Source organism: Bidens hawaiensis, unplaced genomic scaffold (genome assembly GCF_021521415.1).
Source record: "Bidens hawaiensis isolate Kalapana, Puna unplaced genomic scaffold, B.hawaiensis_p1.1 tig00008656_1, whole genome shotgun sequence".
Lineage (NCBI taxonomy): Eukaryota > Viridiplantae > Streptophyta > Magnoliopsida > Asterales > Asteraceae > Bidens > Bidens hawaiensis.
In genome coordinates this window covers 1,103,311-1,112,050 of record NW_027491626.1, presented here as the reverse complement: position 1 = coordinate 1,112,050, position 8,740 = coordinate 1,103,311, and the positions used below count along the sequence as shown (strand labels likewise).

The following is an 8,740-nucleotide window of genomic DNA, read 5'->3' as shown; positions in this document are numbered from 1 at the left end:
AGAAGCCGGCTAAATATTTAATAGGGTTGGTAATATTGATAAAATATACAATTTTGGCGGCTAAATTTAGACGCTAAATGAAAAAAAAAGACGACTAAGTGAAGCTTTAGCCTACAAGCCGAGTTGGAGCCAGTAAAGAAGTAATATTTGGAGTCGGCTAAGTGAATAGACACATATCCTGAAGCCGGCTAAGAGTCAAGGATGCCGACTAAATAACCATAGATGTAGTCTAAAGGTGGGTCCCGTTTACTTTTCATAAAATTCCGTGTCCATAAAGTGGTGGCTAAGGCTTAGCCGGCTTCGCTGACGTGTCACTTGTTTATTGGTCAAAAACTCAATAAATGGAGAGATGTAGACTAAAATTGACATGGTAAAAAATGGGTTGTTTATGTTGGTAATTTACCCATATCGATATCCTCTAGAAAATCAATCCTCCCCAAATCATACCCATCAGAATCAAAATGTCTTAGGAAGACAACGTACCTTTCGAAATCCAGGCTGAAATCATGAAAAGTCTTCCTGTAAGATCTTTGATTCAATTCCGATCAGTGTCCAAATCATGGAAGTCTCTCATCGATAGCAAAGAGTTTATCTCTCGCTACATCGGCCAAAAGCAACATCTACTTGTAAGGTATGATGATTATGTTGATTGTGAGTTCAAATACGTTTCATATGTAGATGTTTACACCTTCCCCAAACAGAAAGTTCCGCTGACTGTTCCCCCAGTCCGTTAAGATGCTTATATACCCTAGCATAATCGTCACTTCTCACGGCTTGTTGTGTTTGTACGATGATCACCTAGAGAGTCGTGGTAGTCACATCTCTGGAACAAGCATGGCGGTAATTTGGAATCTTTCAGTTAGAAGAGTGGTTGCCATTGTAGTGCCTAATGTAGCAGATAGACGGAAGGACTTATAGAATCGTCCTAGGTTTTGGTGTTTGTCTTTACGCTACTAACCCTAATATTGTCAGGATTACACATCTTTGAAGTTGGAATGATATGGAAAGAATAAGTTGCATCCCTTGGCAAGTTGAGGTATTTACGTTAAGCACAGGGGATTGGAGAAGTCCATACAACAATCTCCCGCGTAAAACAATTCAACTTGGCTATACTAAAGTAGTTATAAATGGAGTTTTTTATTGGCTTGCCATTGATATGATTACTACGAATGATGATTATAGATCTTATAATTTGATTATTTCATTGATATATCAAGTGAAGAATTTAGAGAACTAAACATACCAGCTAATTTAGCATATCAGCCTAGTTATAATTTGACCATCTCTAAGCTTAGGAATTCTCTTGTTGTTATGGAATGTTATAGAGAGGATGAAAATCCAGATTTCAATGTATGGATGATAGAGGATGATGTTCCAAAATCGTTTACAAAACTATTCATCGTTAACACACTACTTGAATCGTTGATTATTGTAAGTGGATTTAGGAAGACATGTGAACCTATAATTGAATTTCAAAAATTTAATCCTAGAGTCACTGGATCACTTGTTGTTTATGAACCCTACTCAAAATCCATCAATGACCTTGGGATTAATGGAAGAGAAGTTTCATATTTTGTGTATTCTTACATTGAAACACTAATTCTACTTGATCAGCCAGTTTCTACAATTTAAGAAAATGATGAGAACAAAAGGCTTTTGTAGCACACAAGTAAGGTATATATCAATAGCTTGGATACACTTCTGATACTCGTATTCATGCAATAGAAGATGATCTTCAAATGACAAGATGATTTGGATTCTTAACTTATGTCTCTTCATATTTTGTGTGCCCCTCTATCACCCCATGTTTTAGGAACTAATTTTAGTTATTCTGGTTATATTTAAAATTTCGATTCAACCACATGACTGCTGCCTATAATTGGCTTTTAAAACTGGAATGCGGAATGGAATAAAGATTATAATGGAATGAAAAAGAGCATGCTTTTAATTGTTAACGTTTAGATTTAGTATACGGGCTCAGCATGGCTTATATCAAAACTCCCGATACGTGATGATCTCTGTTCATGGGAGTACATGATTCTTGTTATCAATTGGTAGGAGTCTTATTCCACTTGTTCTTCTACATACAATTTGAATGCCTTTCTTGACGATTGTATTATTATTCTTAACATACCTACTTTGGTTAAATAGACATTATAGACTCTAGAAATAGGGGCAGACAAATAGAGGTTGTATTTCGTTGGCCCGGACGGATCAAACAATCGAATCAAACAAACGAACACGCGATATTGGGGTGACAACCCTCGACCCTTTTTATATAATCAAACGAACATAACAAACGAACTTTGCGAACTTATCAAACGTATATGGAGATGAGACTCCTTGACTCTCTCTAATAAAACTAATAATCTAGACCCTATATATATATATATATACCTACTAAGCTTGCTCTTCAAGAAATACATTTCCTAAACCTACTACAATTCAATTAGGTAAAATAAATATAACCTAATACACCCTTAACTTTATTAATATTCAAGATTAATCCTTCATTCACCCCCCCCCCCCCCCCCTAATCTTGAATTTGTATCACCAAGGTCTTGAATCCCTCATAACACTCTCAACTCTTCAATTTTGATCATCGATTCATCTTTTCCCTTTCTTTTCAGTTGTTTGTAACAAACCTGTTTAACAAGTTTTTCACATTTATCATTCACACCATCAACATTGATCTCAGATACAACTTCGTTCTCCAAGTTCTTCTTTCTCACTTTTCTTTTCTTTCATATAACTACGTGAATATTGACCTTCGGTCACACGTAAAAAGTGTGGCTGGGCCTTTAGCCACACACATTTGGTTCAGGTCATATGTGACTAAAGGTCGCGACACCGTGGGTATGATATGGCCACACACAGTTTTTAGTGGCCTTATGTAGTAATAAGTGTGGCTAAAGGGTACAGGCATTAGTTGCTGGCCATCAAGAAGCATCTCCAATAAGTGTGGCTAAACGGTAGAAAATGGCCACATGACTATTTACTATGAGTGACCATTGCACGTATAGAGCCACATGAATTAATGTGCCAGCCACATGAATTTTATAATAATGTGGCCAATAGGGTTGTGTTAAGCGTGCATTGTGACCTATACCGTGTGGATATAGAAAATCAATGGCCACTTAAATTTAATAATAGTGTGGCTAATTATATTATATAGACAATGGATATTGCATAAAAAGTGGCTAAAAATGTTTACTTGCCACTCAAACACTCCTTTGTAGATTATAGTGTAGCTATTGTCTTACCGTTTGTCACACATAATGCTTTTCGTAATTTAAAGTATGGCTATTGTCAAACTTTTCGTCACAACATAGTGAGGTATTGTGTGGCTAATCATATCATATAGACACTGGAGGTTATTGTCAATGTGGCTAAAAATATGAACTTGCCAGTCAAACACTCTTTTGTAGTTTGTGGTGTGCCCATTGTCTTATCGTTTGTCACACATAATGCTTTTGTAATATAAAGTGTGGCTATTATCATACTTTTGGTCACACATAGATAAATGTGGCTATTTCATAAGTTTAACAAACACAATAACATAAATTCAAAACAAGTTTACATTAACAAACCTTCACTAATAAGTTATGAATTCAAAATATTTGAAACTACTACTAATTACTACCGACCTCAAACTTTCTCATAAACTCATCAAATAGTTTTTGCCTCCTTTCTTCATTTTTCTTAAGTTCTTTTTCCACTTATCCCATTCGTTGCACTCGTTATTCCAACTTGTTTCTTGACTTCCTTTCATCTTTTTCCATTTCGGCTCTAACTTTTTGAACCTAAAATTGTTAAAATATTAGCATCATAACTAGTATAGAGATAATGTGAGGAGAAACCTCAAAGCACGACGACTATCACACACAATCACATTAGACATAATGTATACACAAAACAAAAACTTGAATCGATGACTTGTTGGTGATAATAATCAATGTCAACTGTACTAAAAAGTCCTAACATGTATTCACACATCGTATCATGACAAATCAACCAAACATTCATCATACAACTTAACTTATGATCACTTAGTTCACGAGACAGATTATAGCGTGTAGTCGTGTACAAACTGATTTTATTCACTAAGAAACGATTAAGTATAAATTCTACAAAATTTACCACAGTAGAATATATGAATTAGGTTTCTCAAAAAAATTTATTATATTTTTCTCATACATACAAAACGCACAATAATTCAACCATTACAGATATGTACCAACAGTTCAGCAGATTGCACAACAAACACTTGTTTAATGGTTATATCAACTCATTAATCTAAATTGTGCAAGACCAATTGGGATGTCTTCAAAACTCATAATACTAATTTTCAGAACTGGAAACACCCGTTTGGTTTTGTCATTAGGGAGTTATGGTGTCGGAAAGACAGGCCAAAATATAACTCCCCGAATCATCTTTGACCAGTGTTTTTTGTAAAATCATAAAAACTATTCAAAACGTGTCCAAAAATTACAAACTTTACCTTTCTGGAAACTAGACTCATAGTGCTATATCCTAGAATCAAAAATCGTTAAGTAATCATCGTTTAACATTAGGTTACATACCAATAAATAAACGAAAACGAATCTGTCAACAAACTGTAGTCATCAAACAAGTGAAATACATACCTTTTTAGCGATGAAAGAAGATGAACTAAGCTTCAATTACAAGAAATAACACTTAAATTTGAAAATCCCCAAACTTGGTTCTTAGGGTTCTTCACACTCAACACGAATCCAGAAAAAATCAAGATAGAATTGATGGAAACCAACACCACACGCGAATTCGTCTCGCAAAAATAATTAGATTAGAGCCCGGAATCAAAGGATTTGGTTAAGAATTGAGTGAGTTAGAGAATTAATGATTGAGGATTATGGTGGGTGTAAAGAGATGAAGAAAAAGAACAATAAGAAAGAATGAAAAGAAAGAAAAAAGGGAGGTTAAAATATGTGGTCAAATTAAATTTAAGAATGGAAGGGTAATTCAAAATTTTTTGAAGAAAAGAGGGGGTTGAATTTAATTTATTTTTAATAATTAAAATAAAGAGTTGTTAGTGTATATATATATATAACAACTAATTAAACCTTAAATAATATAAAAATTGTATTTTAAATATAAAAACATATAAAATAAATACAAGTGTTATTTATAGTTGCTCTAAAAGAGTTGTATAAGAGTGTAGTAATCAGTGTTAACGTCTAATAAACCATACTTTCATTAGTGGGTCATACTAGTTCTTGATCGGTGTTAGTGTCCCATTATAGCATCTATCATATCACAGTTGCTCTAAAAGAGTTGTATAGGAGTGTCATTAGTCATGGTTAGGTGTTAACGCCTGAAACACACCATACTTTCGTCAATAGGCCTTATTTGGCCTTGATTTGTGTCAATGGCCCAACATGTTATACATTCATCAATGGGCCTTGATTGGTATTACTGGTTATTATAGCATCTATCATGTCCCCGTTGCTACAAGAGGGTTGTATATGAGTATAGTGAGCCATAGGCATATGTCAACGCCTGATAACATGTCATACTTTTATTAATGGGCCATATTAGGCCTTGATTGTTTTTAATGGCCAATATCGTCTCTATCATGTCATAGTTACGTTAACAGGTTGTATAGGAGTGTAGTGAGTCATAGTTGGTCGTCATACTTTGCATTAATAGGCCGTCTTGGGCCTTGATTGTTGTTAGTGACTCATTGTAGTCTCTATCATATCATAGTTGCTCTAAAAGGGTTGAGTATGAGTTTAGTGAGCCATAGTTTGGTTAAAGCACAATAATATGTCATACTTTCATCAATGGCCTTATTGGACCTTGATTGTTGTTAATGGCCAGTATGAGTCTATCATGTCATAGTTACGTTAACAGGTTGTATAGGAGTGTAGTGAATCATAGTTGGTCTCATCAAATGGCGTTGATTGGTATTAGTGACCCATTATATCACCTATCATGTCATAGTCGCTACAAGGAGGTTGTATATGAGTGTAGTAAGCCATAGTCATGTGTCAACGCCCAATAACATGTTATACTTTTATTAATGGAACATATTGGGCCTTGATTGTTGTTAATGGCCCAATATATCTATATCATGTCATAGTTAATTTAACAGGTTGTATAGGAGTGTAGTGACTCATTGTTGGTGTTAACGCCTAATGGCATGTCATACTTTGCATTAATGGGACGTCTTGGGCCTTGATTGTTGTTAGTGACCCATTGTAGTCTCTATCATATCATAGTTGCTCTAAAAGGGTTGAGTATGAGTTTAGTGAGCCATAGTTTGGTTAAAGCACAATAATATGTCATACTTTCATTAATGGGCCTTATTGGACCTTAACTGGTGTTTGTGGCCCATTATAGCCTCTATCACATCATAGTTGCTCTAAGAAGGTTGTATAAGAATGTCATTAGTCATAGTTAGATGTTAATGGCCGATAACATGTTATACTTTCATCAATAGGTCTTATTGGGACTTGTTGGTTTTAGTGGCCCATTATAGCCTTTTTCATGTCATAGTCGCTCTAATGGGTCATATTAGGGCTTGTAATCTCTTAGTGGCCTATTATGGCATGTGATATGTAACATTAGATATTTAAGGGTTATATCGTGTTATAGGGAGTCATATTAGACCATAATAGACAAAAACAAGTCATACCTGTCTTAATGGTCCTTGAAATCTCTAATGGCCCATTATGCATATAATTTTAAATTGTGTCTAAAGAGGTACAACTCGCCTAACCCGTCGATATACATTAAACATAGGGGTGGAAAATGGGTTGGGTTGGGTCGAAACGGGTATGGGTCAGAACGAGTTAGGGTCGAAACGTGTCAGGGTTGGAACGGGTCAGCTAAAAAAAAGGTTGTTATGGTTTGGGTCGGAACGGGTCAGGGTCATAATGTTCGGGTCATAACGGGTCCGGGTAAAAATGGGTCAAGGTAGGAACAGGTCAAAACGGGTTTCAGGTCTTTTTTTCTGAACAAGGACAACGGAGGAAATGTTTTAGTTTTATCATTAAAGTTCATGTTCCAGTCCAGTTCATTTCAGCACTTAACAACTCATTTTTACAGCAAACAACATGCTAAACAGCTCGTTTCAGCGATTTTTCAGTCCGTTTCAGCACTCAGCATCTCGTTTTAACAGCAAACAGCATGTTAAACACCTCGTTTTAGCAAGTTTTCAGTTCGTTTCAGCACGTAACAGCTCGTTTTTACAGCAAACGTCATGTTAAACAGCTCGTTTCAGCGATTTTTCAGTTCATTTCACCACTTAACAGCTCGTTCTCAGCACTTAACAGCTCGTTTTTACAGCAAACAACATGCTAAACAGCTCGTTTCAGCGACTTTTCATTATGTTTCAGCACTTAACAGCTCGTTTTAACAGCAAACAACATGTTAAAAAGCTCGTTTCAGCAAGTTTTCAGTTCGTTTCAGCATGCAACAGCTCGTTTATACAGCAAACATCATGTTAAACAGCTCGTTCTCAGCGATTTTTCATCCGTGTTAGCACTTTTCCAGCGCGTTTCAGCACTTAATAGCTCGTTTTTTACAGCAAACAACATGCTAAACAGCTCGTTTCAGAGATTTTTCAGTCCGTTTCAGCACTTAACAGCTCATTTTAACAGCAAACAGCATGTTAAATAGCTCGTTTAAGCAAGTTTTCAGTTCGTTTCAGCACGTAACAGCTTGTTTTTACAGCAAACATCATGTTAAACAGCTCGTTTCATCGATTTTTCAGTCCGTTTCAGCACTTAACCAGCTCGTTTCAGCATGTTTTGACCAGTTTTGCAGCAATTGAGCAATAAAAAATCAGCAGTTCAGCTCGTTTTTGGCCGTTTCAGCAGGTTACATAACCAATACTTCAAAACGTTTTGTGTTTTCAATCCAGAAAACAAGTATAGGCAAACGTTTAGTATTTTCAAAACCAATATGCAAGTATGTCCGTGTTTTCAATCCAAAACCTGGTGTCACATGTAACAGAGTTTTCTCAAACTAAATGAATGCATTTGACTCGCTAACTGTTACCTAGTACAAGTGTTTTAAGTTATGAGAGTATGTTTAACAACACATGACTCTAAGACCCACGTATGAACTCACACACAAACACAAACTTGACATGGCGAATCGTTGGTGATAATAAGTAATGTCAACAGTACCGAAAGTCTTAACATGTATCCAGACATAATATCATGGCAAAGCAACCAAATATTCATCATACAACTTAACTTATGATCATTCAGTTCACGAGATAGATTCTGGCATGTACAAACTGATTTTATTCACACAGAAAAGATTAAGGATAAATTCTACAAAATTTACCACAATATTATATATGAATCAGGTTTCTCAAGCAATTTTTATTATATTTTTCTCAATCATAGAAAACTCACAATAATTCAACCATTACAGATAGGTACTAACAGTTCAGCAGATTGCGCAACAAAAATTAGTTTAATAGTTCTATCAACTCATTAAACTAAATTGTGTAAGACCAATCGGGTTATCTTTTAAACTCATAATACTACGTTCCAGAAGTGGAACCAACCCGTTTGGGTTTGTCATTAGGGAGTTATGGTGTCCAAAAAATGGACCAGAATATAACTCCCCGAATCAGATTTGACATATGTTTTTGTAAAATCATAAAAGGTATTCAACACTCATCTAAAAATTACAAACTTTACCTTTCTGGAAACTAGACTCAGAATACTATATCCTAAAATCA

General features: G+C 35.3%; 1 pseudogene; it reads left to right on the top strand.

The window, feature by feature from the left end:
* Nucleotides 1–461: 461 nt before the first annotated feature.
* On the top strand, nt 462–1,632 carry LOC143529757 (F-box only protein 8-like; annotated as a pseudogene).
* The last annotated feature ends 7,108 nt before the right edge of the window (nt 1,633–8,740 follow it).